Source organism: Solanum dulcamara, chromosome 1 (assembly GCF_947179165.1).
Source record: "Solanum dulcamara chromosome 1, daSolDulc1.2, whole genome shotgun sequence".
NCBI lineage: Eukaryota > Viridiplantae > Streptophyta > Magnoliopsida > Solanales > Solanaceae > Solanum > Solanum dulcamara.
The window spans coordinates 66,209,357-66,214,643 of record NC_077237.1 but is presented as its reverse complement, the minus strand read 5'-3'; positions in this window follow the sequence as shown (position 1 = coordinate 66,214,643).

The window sequence follows — 5,287 nt, the reverse complement described above, 5'->3', positions numbered from 1 at the left end:
TTGGAAATAACTGTGTTCTCATAAGGGGGTCGTATATATATATATACGTGTGTGTGTGTTCATGATGTGTAATGACCCTCCTAGTCATTTCCATTATTTCTCGATCTTCTCAACATATAGAGCTTTCCTGTAGTAAGCCCATTGATGGGACTGACCATTCGATTGTCGGGTCATTCATTTGAGTTTGGTGCGAGTTTTCCTCTTTTGGAAGTTCTTAAGTGGAAGAGTTGACTTTATTCAACATCCGACATTTCGGGTGTCGGATGGGATTTTTATCAGCTCTAAAAGGGCATTTTGGGCTAGTAGGATGGTTGGTGCATGTTTTAAGGCTTTCATTTTGAGGTTGTGTGACTAGGCATTTTAGCTTTAAAATTTTTATACATAGTTTTACTTCGGTCATTATTCTTGGTAAACATTCTTGAGTGAAATTCTATAAGCGCGGTTAGCTCTAGAATATCGAGTTTGATTGAGAACGACATTTGGTTTGATCCCCGATGCTTTTGGAATGAGTTTGTGGCTTTAGGCATTTTGTTTGTGAATTCTTTGTAAGTGTTGACTTTGGTTAACATTTGGATGATAGAAGCTCTGTTGGTTATTTTGTCAATTTCATTGAGTTTGAAATGACGTTTACAAGTTGTTTGCACTTTTGATTTGTGTCATTTGGACTCCGAATGAATTTCAAGGTTCTGTTTGATGTCTAATATTCTTAGCTTAAAAGCTGGTACAAGGCTTCAAGTGCCATGGATTTTGTGACCCTTGGTCACTTTTGCGATGGCCTAATTAGCGACCAAGATTCCACTTTTGGAAAGAGCATCAGAGGGGACGGGGGTCGCTTAAGAGATTGGCCAACCGGTTTTGTAGTCTGGCAACCGCTTTTGTGATAAGCGCTTCGAGGAAGGGTTTGCTTTTACGAAGCCCATGTTGGCTTAAGTGATGTTCACTTTTGCAAATATTTTTTGCGTTGCAAAAATCGCTGGGATTTAATTCCCTTTTCTCCCACTTTTCTTTTAAAGAGAACCCATTGTTGAAGGAGCTCGGGCTTAGGTGATTTTTAAAATTTCTTGCCCATTTCAAATGATTCAAAGTTAATTTCCTTCCTTTCCATTTTCTAAACTCGATTCTAACTTTATTTCCTTGATTTAATACCATTTTGACCTTAATTTCCTTAATTTCTAAGTCTTTAAAGTAAGGTTTTTGGACCATTTGAGTTCCGAATTTGACTCCATTTTTCCCAACTATTGGGCATTTGATCCTCACTTCGAGTAGAACATAATGACGGTTTAAGTTTCGTAATTCTATAATATTGTTCGAGGGTTAATTTTTGACCTGATTCTTGTCCAAATTTCATATTAGCAATACGGGTATCGTTAGTCCCGTATTGATTTGCTCATTTTGTTCTTGATAGTGTGGCGGTGATTGGAGGTGTTTTGAGAATGGAAAAGCTTCAAATTTGTAGAACTTGGAGTGCGCGTGATCATCTTCGAGGTATGATGCGGTCTACTTATTTTAGATTATGCTTCATAAGATATTATTTAGCATATTTTGCATGTGATTTAGGATTGTATGTGGCGGGTTTAGGATATACTTCCTTATCCTTCTTGTTTCCGGCAGGAGCCTTAGGCCAGTTTAGTGTTGTGAGATCCTTTATTTTTGTTGGTAATCCCTTTCTTTTGCCTTAGTTTAGGTTTGTTAGCCTCTCTTTGGTTAATAGTTGATACTTTATAGCAATTGGTATGGTTAGCACCTTCGAGTGAGTCTTGGTGTTTATTTTTAGTATAGTTTCTTCTGATGAGTATTTCCTTGGGTTGGCACCTTTGCTAGGGCGGGAATTGTGAGGTGGTTTTGGTACTGTGGAGATTCACCCTTATTAGGCTTGAAACTATTATGGGATCCCTCCCTCTAGGCCATATTTAGATCCGTCGATACTTATGGTTGCCATAGGATTGAGTTAGTTGTGCTTTGCTCCTTTTGAGGGTATCTTTAGGTAGATGTGGAGATTTTTAAGTTTCTCCTTCGAATATTGGCTTTTATAATTATTTTCATTACTTGTATCGAGTTGTTTCCCCTTATGATTACCATTGTTGTGTTTATTGGAGTATCCTTGGGTCTGAGGCCTTAATCGAGGACTAGTTGGATTCTAGGTTATTTTTTGTGCTCTAGGAGTGAGGTACTTGTTGTTTTATATTATATTGTATGTGATTTGGTTATGTTATTTGGAAGCCGGTGGTGTCATGGATTGCATTGGTTTCTCATTCTCATATGTTTTTTACGATTTCGGTGCATGATTTGGTTTTTACTGCCATTTTTTAAAAGAAATAGGGTTGTTGCCCTTTTTACTACTAAACTTATCTTTTAAGGGGAATCGTACCACCTAGATCATTTTTGAGATTTCAAGGCATCAAGGACATGCTTCTTTCCTACTTGAAATACTAGAGGCATTTGGGATTTACTTACTTTTACTTGACCAGTCGGAGAGTCGCCAACCCTTTATATGATATTTTTTTCCCTATGTGTATATATGAGGTCACCATGATGAAATTGATCCAAGAGGATTGAGGATATATAACACCTGGTTCGGGACCTGACAAGTATATACAGACGTTCTCGAGTCCCCTATGGATTCCTCGATATCTATATCCATTGAAACATGATAAGGGATCTTCATGGGTCCTACCTCGCTGGATAGGATGGAGGGTTAGGTGTATATACCTTGGCACTGTGGCACTATGGTACTACTAATTTTATTGCATTACTTTCATTCATATGCATTGCTTATCACCAACATAATTGATTGTGGTGTGTACCTGTTGGTCTTATGAGGGCATATACGAGTTTAGTTTGTGATTATGTACCTTCTGGGCATATAGGAAATCAATAAGGTTTTGGTTGATATTTGTATAGTTGTAGTAGTACGAAGGGTGGTTCTTTTGTTTAAGGTAGGTACTGCCCTTGTTTTCTTCTATTTGACTCTTTTATGTAGGTTGTTTTAGAATAGTCTTCTTAGCTTTTACGTGTTGTTTGTGGTTATTTCTATTGGCTTTCCTTTGGCCAATTGTCTCCCTTAGTAGTGCTTTGTCTTGTATAGGTTGATGGTCTAGCACATCCAGGTTCGTCATTTACTTCTTTTACCAGCTTCCTTTTTACTTCTTTTACTGGCTTCCTTTACTCTCTTTCAGTGCTTTCATCTTGTTCTTATTATGTGTTTCCTGTTGTTTCTTTATTACTTGTGATATATAGTCCTTTCTCACATGCCCATTATGCTTGTTTTATATTTGGAGCTCAGTCGGCCTATGCCTACTGAGTGCTATTTATTGTTACTCATACTATACTTCTATATCCTGCAGATTATAGTATGAGTTCTCGCCGCTGATTTGGATCTCGTACGGAGCAAATTTTTAGATTCAGAGACTAGGGTGAGCTCAAGATGTGAGAAATTGAGTCGTGATATGATGATTGTTTCATTTGAAATAATATGTAATGGTGACCAAGAAATATTCAAGAAGGAATCCTTCATGTAGGTGATGGTTGTTGTTTTTCCGTTTATGTTATATGTGCTTGTCAACTACGTCGTTAGTATTGCATGCATGATATATGAGTAGAGAAAAGAAAACAGAATGATTTTAAATGATAAATATTGTCAATCACATGAATAAATGTGCTTACTTGGGTGTATAAGTGTGATTGCTATTTAGTGTGGTTGTGATTATGATGCGTGTTTGATGGTAGGATCATGTACCACGCCGGTACATAACTAATGGTTGAATTGGATACCACGCTGTACATATTAACGATTAGATAGGATACCACGCCGGTATATATTAATGATTGGCTAGGGTACCACGCCGGTACACTAACAGTTGTGTGTGAATTTTATGAATGAACCAAATTTAATTCTGTGTATTGATATAATTGTTACATGTTGGTCCATGAGTAACTGAGATTTGTGTTTAAATATTGGGATGCTTCTTGTGTAGATTGGGATTGCATGTTAAACACTGTATATACTTTCTTAAGGAATCTTGGATGTCTAAATTATTAAAAGGTGTGAAAAATCAGGTGTGACTTATTGTAATATTGTGGATTATGTGATTTGTAAATGTTAAGTCCATGTGAGGAATGAAGTATGAGATATGTTCCAGTCCAATTGATTATAATTATATGTTTTCTGTTTTACTAAGTTTTGTCTACCTGTTCATATTTTATATTAATAGAGCATTTTTAATTCAAAATATTGACTGGAAATTTGGCTTATTCACTAGCTTCCACTATATTGTCAGTCTGGATGGTCTGGGACATATAAGGGGAATTTGAGTCAAGGTTGTTATAAAAGTCTTGTAGGAGGCTTACTAAATTGATCAAGGGTCAGGGTGTTGGCATGAGAGATTAAGAAAGTACAGTAGAATGATTAATAGAGTTAGTAGTAGTCTTGTTTTTGGAAAATCTCTATGTAATAGAAGAGTTAGGTTATGATCTGGTATGAGGGCTGAATGGTATAGATGTGGAGTTGACAGCGAAAGGAGGTGGGCGACTTGTGATAGAGAGTACAGGTTCCAAGGTAATACTACCAATAGTAAGAGTAGTGACTGAGTGGATCGGGGTCCTAATTTTATCTTTAGGTTGCATGTTTCTTTTAATTAATTACATAATATATGGTGGATTTGGGTCAGCTGATGATGCCTACTAGTACGTGTTGTTTGCACTGATATTACTCTTGCTATGCCACTTGGTATAGTCCAATTGCAGCATTCAATAATGTTTTATAGGTGAAGACGATGGTGGTCTCTGACAACTTATACTCCTCTTTCCTTATGGTGGGAGCTATGTATTTCTTTCATAAATTGTACTCTTAGAAGCTCTTGTATCTGTTTATACTAGTTCTTTAGGGTAAATTTTATGGCATTTTTAAAGAAGGTCTTATTGTTCTTTTAAAAGGATTCCATTGTATCCTTTCAAGGTTGAAATAAAGGTCATTCATGGTGTTTTTACTTATTTTGCATGATCTGTTTACATTGGATAGTAAGGATTCTCCTATATAGGTATTGGACTAGGTGCCCACACAACTCCATGGGTTGGGTCGTGAAAATTTAGTATAAAAGCCTAGGTTATTGGTCTCTCAGTATAAGAGCATATATCGAATAGAGTCCTACGAATTGGTGTGTTTACACCCACATCTAACCTTAGGGAGATCTGAAGCATTCTAGGAAGTTATTCCACTTTCTTGTCTCTTTTCATGTAGTTTGTGACTTTCTTGTAGGGAATAGGTCCAATTAGTATCTCTTGATTCCAA